This window comes from Piliocolobus tephrosceles, chromosome 20 (genome assembly GCF_002776525.5).
Source record: "Piliocolobus tephrosceles isolate RC106 chromosome 20, ASM277652v3, whole genome shotgun sequence".
Lineage (NCBI taxonomy): Eukaryota > Metazoa > Chordata > Mammalia > Primates > Cercopithecidae > Piliocolobus > Piliocolobus tephrosceles.
Window position 1 is genome coordinate 3,726,680 of NC_045453.1, and position 9,736 is coordinate 3,736,415.

Below are 9,736 nucleotides of genomic sequence, written 5' to 3' on the forward strand. Positions count from 1 at the left end.
CAAAAATTAGCCAGGTGTGTGGTAGTGGGCATCTGTAATCCTAGCTACTGCGGAGCCTGAGGCATGAGAATTGCTTGAACCCGGGAGGCGGAGGTTGCAGTGAGCTGAGATCGCACCATTGTACCGAGATTCCATAAGAAAAGAAAGAAAGAAAGAAAGAGAGAGAGAGAAGGAGAGAAAGAGAGAAAGAAAGAAAAGAAAGAGAAAGAAAGAAAAAGAAAGAGGAAGGAAGAAAGAAAAAGAAAGGAAGGAAGGAAGTAAGAGAAAGAGAGAAAGAAAAGAGAGAGGGAGGGAGGGAGGGAAAGAGAAAGAAAGAGAGAGAAAGAAAGAAAATTTTTATCACCCCAAAATAGACTTGTACTCATTAGCAGACATGCACTCTTCCCCATCCTCCAACTGACAGCACTAATATACTTTATGTCTCTATAGACTTTCCTCTTCTTGATATTTTATAGAAATTAGATCTTACTGATGGGCCACAGTGGCTCGTGCCAGTAATCCCAGCACTTGGGGAGGCCAAGCCGGGTGGATTGCTTGAGCCCAGGAATTCAAGACCAGCCTGGGCAACATGGTGAAACTCCATCTCTACAAAAAATACCAAAATTAGCTGAGTGTGATGGTGTGCACCTGTAGAGCAGTGATCGCCCCACTGCACTGCAGCCTGGGTGACAGAGTGAGACCCTGTCTCAAAAAGAAAATTAGGCTTTGACAATATGTGAACCTTTGTGACTGGCTTCTTTCACTTGGCATAACATTGGGGTTTTTCTTGACATAATGTTTTTGAGGTTTATCCATGTGGTAGTACTGGGTATTTTTTGTTTTTTGTTGTTGTTTGGGGATTTTTAAAATTTGTTTTGTTTTTTGTTATTAGAATCTCTGATTCTTTTCCTCTGAGTGCTTTTAAGAATTTTTAAAAAAATTTGTGGGTTTTTTTGCATTTTTACTATGATGTGTCTATGTGTGAAATTTATGGAGTTTCTTGAATCTGTGATTGGTGTCTGATTTCTGTCTCACTAATTCCCCCTTTAGCCGTGTCTAATTTGCTGTTTAGCCCATCTTTTAAATTTAATTTTTGTGTATCTGTGTGTGTGTGATGGAGTTTCACTCTTATTGCCCAGGCTAAAGTGCAAATGGCACGATCTTGGCTCACTGCAACCTCCGCCTCCTGATTCTCTTGCCTCAGCCTCCTGAGTAGCTGGGATTACAGTCGTCTGCCACCTCTCCTGGCTAATTTTTTGTATTTTTGGTAGAGACTGGGTTTCACCATGTTGGCCAGGCTGGTCTTGAACTCCTGACCTCAGGTGATCCACGTGCCTCGGCCCCGCAAAGGGCTGGGATTACAGGCATGAGCCTGGCCAACATTTTGTTTTGTAATCTGCATCTGATAATACTGATATGCAAACTCTGGGCATATTTGTTTCTGTCCATTTTCACTCCTATTGTCTTGTTTTCTCCTAATGACCCTGCTGATTTATTATGGTCATGTACCATCAGCCCTGAGTTACCTGCACATACTTATATTGGGGGCAGCTATATTGTTTCAGGTTTTCTGGTCTCAGCCTTGACCCTTCTGGGGATGAGCTGGCATTCAACTTGAACATCCTTCACCTCAGTGAGTAGACTCTAGTCATTCAAACTTGGGTTCCAATCTCAGTGCTACAGTTCACTATCTCTGTGACCCTGGACAAAGATTCCCCCATCTGGGCCTCAGTTTCTTTCTCTGTACAATGGTGATTATAATGGCTCCTCCCACATAGGCTGTTGTGAGAATCTGTACAAGTTATTAATTATTGATACATAGCAAATTTCCCAAAATTAACAGCTTAAAACAGCAATAAACATGTATGCTGTTACACAGTTTCTGTGGGTTAGGAGCTGAGGAGCAGCTACATAGATGGTTCTGACTCAAGGTCTCTCATGAAGTTGTAGTTAAGATGTCAGCTGGGGCTGCAGTCATCTGAAGGCTTGACTGGGGCTGGAGGATCGACTCAAGAAAGCTCTCTCATGTGCCTGGGTGGTGCTGGTTATTTGCAGAATGCCTACGTTCCTTACCACATATACATTTCCACAGGGGTAATTGAGTGTACTCACAACATGGCAGCTGGCTCTCCCCAGAGCAGATGATCCAGAAAAGCAAAGCAGAAACCGTAACATTTTTTATGACCTAATCTTAAAAGTCATACTTTCTCATTTCACAATATCCTATTAATTACACCGGTCAGCCCAGCTCAGGATAGGACGGAACTGTTCAAAGGCGTGAATATCAGCTGGTGAAGGCCACTGGGGGCCATTTGGCTGTCACATATGAAGTGAGATGATGTAGGTAAAGCACTGAGAGCCATGTCTGCCATGTGCTATGTGTTCATCCCAATCAGTGTCCTGGCTTTGCTCTAGGCAGTTGGAATCTGTACAGGAACAACTTTTATTCAATCATTCCACAAACATTTATTGGGCACCCCTGTGTACCAGGCACTGTTCTAGGAACTGGGGAACAGTTATAAACAAAACATAGTCCCTGGCCTTGTGAAACTCAAAAAAACATAAAAAACACTGCCTGGTGGTGCTCAGCGCTATGAAGAACCATAAAGCCAGGTAAGGGAAGAGAGAACAATGAGGAAATGAGGCCTGGGTGTGTTTCTTTATGGATCTGGTACAACTGTAATGGTGGCTTAGATTCTGACCTCTGCTAAAGCCCTCCCTCCCCTGTGAGTGCATCCAGGCATCACAAGCATGTAAAATTTATACCCATTTTACATCTAGGCTAAAGTCAAACTGGTCCAGAGAAGAGCTGAAATAAGATTTGAGTCCTCAAGGAGTCCGAATTTCTCCAAATACAGAGGTTCTCCAACTTGGAGGCCCAGCAGCATCACCCAGGGAGCTTGTTAAGATGCAGGAGCCCAGATGTTCTGACTCTCTAGGTTGGGGGAGGGTCCAGGGATCTGCATTTTAAACATGCACCCCACGGATGGATGCAGGAGATCAACCAATCACATTTGAGAAATGTTCTGATTGTGGGTAGTTGTCATGCCTGTAAACCCAGTGCTTTGAGAGGCCAAGGCAGGAGGATCATTTAAGACCAGGCATTCAAGACCAGCCTGGGCAACATAGTGAGGCCCCTGTCTCTACAAAACAAATTTTTTAAAAATTAGCCAGGTGTGGTGGCACTTACTTGTGTTCCCAGCTACTCAGGAAGCTGAGGTGGGGGGATAGCTTGAGCCCAGGTGTTCAAGGCTGCAGCGAGCCATGATCACACCACTGTACTCTAGCCTGGGTGGCAGAGTGAGACCCTGTCTTTTTTTTTTGAGATGGAGTTTCATTCTTGTCACCCAAGCTGGAGTGCAATGGTGCGATCTTGGCTCATTGCAACCTCTGCCTCCCGACCCTGTCTTTTTTGAAAAAAGACACCCTGTTCCCTGTTCTGAGGGCTTAGTGGCCAGGCAGGGCTCTAGGTCCAGCCTCAAGTGATGGATAGGGCTTAGCCATGCAGAGAGAAGAGGAACAGCTGGAGATCTAGAGACACCAAGCAATTTACCTGGGGGCATACAACCTGTAGGGACAGTTTTAGGTGCACATCATCTTATTTGATCAAATATATCTCATGTTGTACAGTAGTTCCCCACTCCCACTCCCATGATCTGTGGTTTTGCTTTCTGCAATTTCAGTTACCTGCAGCCAACCACGTGATGAAATCTCATGCCATCCTGCACTATTCCACCTAGGATGTGAATCATCCCTTTTCCACTGTATCCGTATTGTAGACGTTACCCACCATTAATCATCAACATCATCTGCTCCTGACATCCAACCATGGTCATTGTCACGGCTTCATGATCCTGGATCACCCAAAGGAGATGATTCTCCTTCTGACGTATCGTCAGGTCAGTAGTAGCCTAATGCTAGATCACAATGCCCATGTCATTCATTTACCGTCATCTCATCATGTAGGCATTTTATTATCTCCCATCATCACAAGAAGGGTGAGTACAGAGCAATAGGACATTTTGAGGGAGAGACCACATTCACATAACTTTTATTACAACATACTGTTATAACTGTTCTATTTATTGTTAACTCTTTTTTTTTTTTTTTTTTTTTTTGAGGTGGAGTCTCACTCTGTTGCCAAGCTAGAGTGCAGTGGCCTGATCTCGGCTCACTGCAAACTCCACCTCCTGGATTCAGGTGATTCTCCTGCCTCAGCCTCCCAAGTAGCTGGGGTTACAGGCATGCGCCACCACGCCCAGCTAATTTTTGTATTTTTAGTAGAGACGGAGTTTCACCATGTTGGTCAGGATGGTCTCGATCTCTTGACCTCATGAGCCGCCCACCTCGGCCTCCCAAAGTGCTGGGATTATAGGTGTGAGCCACTGTGCCCGGCTGTTGTTAACTTTTAATTTGTAAGAGTTTAATTTACAAATTAAATTTTATCATGGGTATGTGTATATAGTAAAAAACATGGTATATACAGAATTCTATACTATCTGTGGTTTCAGGCATCCACCGGGGGTCTCGGAATGTATCCCCCCTGGATAAGTGGGACCATTGTACATTGAAAAACAAGACCACACATTATTTTCAGCTCCTCTCATCAAGAGAAGGAATCTATTTGCCTACATCCTGAATTTGACATGAAATTTGACACGCTATTTGATATGTTTTGATGCTAGTGCAGCTTGAATACTGGAATTTGTCCTCTCTTGTTGCTTTCTGAAACTCTGAGACCACCATAGGAAGGAGTGGGCTATGCCTATTGCAGGATGAGGCCACGTGGAGCAGAGAAGAGTCTTCCTGGCAAGGTAGACATTTGAGCTGCTTGCTGCCTGCAGCTGCAGGAGTGACCCAGCAGAATTCAGCTCAAATTGTCAACCTACAGGATCATAAACTACTGTTTGGGGTTTGTAATGCAGCAGACTGACATGGCCTTGTTACTGGTGGAGAATCTTTTTCCTCCCTTCACTAGGGGCAAATTTTCCTTAGTCATGGTAATTAACACTATCTACCAGACAAACTCCAAATCTGAAAGACTTAACACAAGAAGCTTTATTCCTTACTCAAGTGAAATCCAAGGTGGATCTGGCAGTTCTCCTTCAGCCTGTAGCTAAGGGAACTCATAGCCACAAGGTGGCTGTGGCAGGGGAAGAGAGGGATGAGGCTCACCAGCTCTCCATTGCTTCAGCCTGCCACTCCTACACACACCCCATTGGTCAGAACTAGTCATGTGACTGTAAGGGAGGCTAGAAAATGTAGGCGAGCTGCTGAAATATTGAGATGCCTGTCTTTGCCACAACGAACTTCCACAAATATACTTAGCTGTGTCATTTGTATGGTTATCTGTTTAACATCTCTCTCCTCTATTAGACTGTGAATCCTTGAGGGCAGGAGTGCATCTGTCTTGCATGGCACCTGGCCTATAGTAGGCATTCAGCAATGTTGTTGACTTGCTAAATGAGTGAATAATCTGGCAGGTCACAATAGGATCTTTTGTGTTCAGCCCCCCATGGCAGACATTCCTCAAGTAATTTTCTAACAGTCCTTCCCTTTCAGTAATATACATGTACTAATTTGATAATGTAAAACTGTTATACAATGATGATTAAATGAAGACAAGTAGAACATGAAAGTCCTCACTAATTAGGGTCAGGGGTGTGGTGACATCCATTATTTGATAAGAGTGAATATTACATTTTATTATTATTTTGAGACAGAGTCTTGCTCTGTCGCTCAGGCTGGAGTGCAGTGGTGCAATCTTGGCTCACTGCAATCTCTGCCTCCTGGGTTCAAGTGATTCTCCTGCCTCAGCTTCCCAAGTAGCTGGGATTATAGGCACACACCAACATGCCTGACTATTTTTTATATTTTTAGTAGAGATGGGGTTTCACCATGTTGGCCAGGGTGGTCTTGAACTCCTGACCTCAAGTGATCTGTTGGCCTCAGCCTCCTAAAGTGCTGGGATTACAGGCATGAGACACTGCTCTGGGCCGATATTGCATTTTTAATGGGCAGTTTTCATGTGGCTGCATCTGTGCATGTTGCGGGAAGTCAGGGACCCCGAATGGAGGGACCAGCTGAAGCTATGGCAGAAGAACATAAATTGTGAAGATTTCATGGACATTTATCACTTTCCCAATCAATACTCTTGTGATTTCCTATGCCTGTCTTTAATCTCTTAATCCTGTCATCTTCGTAAGCTGAGGATGTATGTCTCCTCAGGACCCTGTGATGATTGCATTAACTGCACAAATTGTTTAAACAATATGAAATCTGGGCACCTTGAAAAAAGAACAGGGTAACAGCGATGTTCAGGGAACAAGGGAGATAACCATTAGGTCTGGCTGCCTGAGAGCCGGGCAGAACAGAGCCATATTTCTCTTCTTTCAAAAGTAAATAAGAGAAATATCGCTGAGTTCTTTTTCTTAGCAAGGAACAGCCCTGAGAAAGAGAATGTGTTCCTAGCGGGAGGTCTCTGGGAATGTCTGTCTTTTACGGTTGTAGATAAGGGGTGAAATAAGCCCAGTCTCCCATAGCGCTCCCAGGCTCATTAAGATGAGGAAATTCCCACCTAATAAATTTTGGTCAGACCGGTTGTCTGCTCTCAAACCCTGTCTCCTGATAAGATTTCATCAATGACAATGCGTGCCCGAAACTTCATTAGCAATTTTAATTTTGCCCCGGTCCTGTGATCTTGCCCTGCCTCCATTTGCCTTGTGATATTTTATTCCCTTGTGAAGCATGTAATCTCTGTGACCCATACCCTATTCGTACACTCCCTCCCCTTTTGAAAATCGCTAATAAAAACTTACTGGTTTTGCGGCTTGGGGGGCATCATGGAACCCCCAGATACCCAGCTTTAAAATTTCTCTCTTTTGTACTCTTTCCCTTTGTTTCTCAGACTGGCCAACACTTAGGGAAATAGAAAACAACCTACATGAAATAACGTTATTGGGGGCAGGTTCCCCTGATATCTGGCACGCCAATGTGGTTTTTTCTTTTTCCCAAGTGCATGTGGGAACCCGATTCCCTTTGGTAGGTGCAGAGAAACGTCATCGGTTTGGTCCACTGAGACACTTGTTCGACTCCCTGACGACTGGTGAGTAGTCTCTGGGTCACGCGGAGTCTAAACATCATGCTTATCTCTGCTATATTAAACTCCTGTTAAAACAGGGTGGTGTCCAAGTAACCATGGAAAATATAGTCACTCTATTCAAGGCAGTGGAAAAATACCATCCTTGGTTTCCTGAAAAAGGAACCTTAGATGTAGAACTATGGGATTGTGTTGATGCAACATTCTGGGAACTGGTCTCCACAGGGAATTAAGTTCCCATCACAGGGGTGATTGGGCCTTGGTATGTGCTGTCCTGATGACATATCAATCCCATGACCCCTTACAGTTACCACAATTTTCTGAATCTGATGACCCTCCACCTCCTCCTCAACCTCCCTCTCCCGCGCGGCCTTCATTATCTGATCAGCCTCTCCCTTTAGCTACTCCTCCCCCACCTGATGATGTTGAGAATTCGATGTCTAACTCCAGTGACTCTGGATTGTGGTCACCCCCTGATGATCTTATTTCTTTTCACGAAGAGCCGGTACTTGTAGCTCCCACGCCCCAACTCACACAGCCCAGGACCATATATATGCTAATTCTTCTCTCTTCAAACCTCCAGAGTCACCTAATGGCTCCGGGACCAAACTACAATTTACCTATAATTCTTCAGGCCCTCGCCCGTCCACTTCAGCCCCTCACCCTCCTGTAGTTCCGGTTCCTCAACCAGTCACTTTGCCATCCACTCAGCCTGCTTCTCTGTACCCTTCTTCACACATGGACGCCAGTAATCACCAGTATACTTCTGCTCCTTCTGCTCCCCCGATATCTGCAGGCTTGTCAAAAGTTCCTGCTTCAAGGCAAAACCAGAGGAGTCTTTTTCTATGTTGTGGGGTCTTGAATGAGTCTTCTGCTCTCTCTAAAGCTCATTTGTCTTATCTGTAAAATGACAGGAGCATCTACCTCACTGGATTGTCTTGAGGAGTAAATGAGTCTCTTTGTGCAATGGAGTAAAGTGTTGGCATGGTACCCACCCTTGGCAGCCCTCCCGTTCCCCTTGCTCCATTGGTAGGTATCGGGCCAACACTCAGCTTGGAGGGAGCTGAGACAGGGTCTGTTGGAAGCTGGGAGGGGCAAGATAGAGGTCAGGGGCTGCCCCATGAGACCCTAGACACAGCTAGGCCCTGTTCTGGGAAATGCTGGGTGCACAGAGATGAGACTGACTTGTCCCCGTCTGCATCGGTTAGCTTTTGCTGTAAAACAAAATAGCCTCAAACTTAGTGACTTAAAATCACAATTATTGACCTGGTGTGGTGGCTCATGCCTGTAATCCCAGCACTTTGGGAGGCCGAGGTGGGCGGATCACCTGAGGTCAGGAGTTGGAGACCAGCCTGGTCAACATGGCGAAACCCTCATCTCTACTAAAAACATAAAAATTAGCCGGGTGTAGTGGCGTGTGCCTGTAATCCCAGCTACTCGGGAGGCTGAGGCAGAAGAATCGTTTGAAAATCCGGGAGGCAGAGGTTGCAGACAGCCAAGATCACGCCACTGCACTCCAGGCTGGGTGACAGAGTGAGACTCTGTCTCAAAAAACAAAACAAAACAAAAACAAAACAAACAAAAAAACACAACGATTTTATTTAGCTCAATTAGCTAGTGACCTTGTGGGTGACTGGGCAATTCTAGTGTGGGCCAGCCTGGGTCAGATGATCCAGGGTGGCGGCTCTCAAGTATCTGCAGTTAGCAGGCTGTTGGCTGGGCCTCCACACTTCTGCACATTATTTTCCCTACCATCTCCTCCCCCTTTGAACCTGGTTTTGCTCAGGAATCACTCCCCCTCCATATGACGCACGAGCTCCACCTACAGCTCGAGGAGTGCCATGGTTAGTGTAAGCATGTGCCCCACGAAAGTAAACTGGTGATTGGTCCGAAATGGCAAGTGATGCAGTTCTGACCAATGAGAAGTGTGGGAAAGTCAGTCAGCAGCGCTTCTGGGAAAGCTTCCTCCATCCCAAGAAAGAGATGTGGGAGCAACTTTTTTTTTTTTTTTTGAGACAGAGTCTCGCTTTATTGCCCAGGTTGGAGTGCAGTGGCGCGATCTCGGCTCACTGCAACGTCCATCTCCCGGGTTCAAGTGATTCTCCTGCCTCAGCCTCCCCAGTAGCTGGGACTAAAGGTGCGCACCACCACGCCCAGCTAATTTTTGTGTTTTTAGTAGAGATGGGGAGATGGGATTTCACCATGTTGGTCAGGCTGGTCTCAAATTCCTGACCTCGTGATCCGCCCACCTTGGCCTCCCAAAGTGCTGGGATTACAGGCATAAGCCACCACGCCCAGCCAGGAGTAACTTTTATCGTGGGCTTATTGCACCAGGTGCTGCTTGTTCTAATTGCTTTACACAAAATAAGTCATTCAGTTCTCGTAAGTTAGGTACTATCATTGTCCCCCATTTTACAGATGAAGAATCTGAGGCACAGAGTGGTTAAGAAACTTGCCAAGGGTCAAACGGCTATTGAGTGCTGGAGCCAGGATTTAATTTCGGGCAGCCTAACTCCAGAGTTCTGAGTTCTCAGGTATTACAGTGACCCCTGGCTTCTTCCTCTGGTCATGGACCTCTTTAATGTGACACCTGCTGTAGCCATTGGGCCAGCAGTCTCAAGGGACAAAACAGCCAAGAGACAGAGGGAGCCTGGAGAG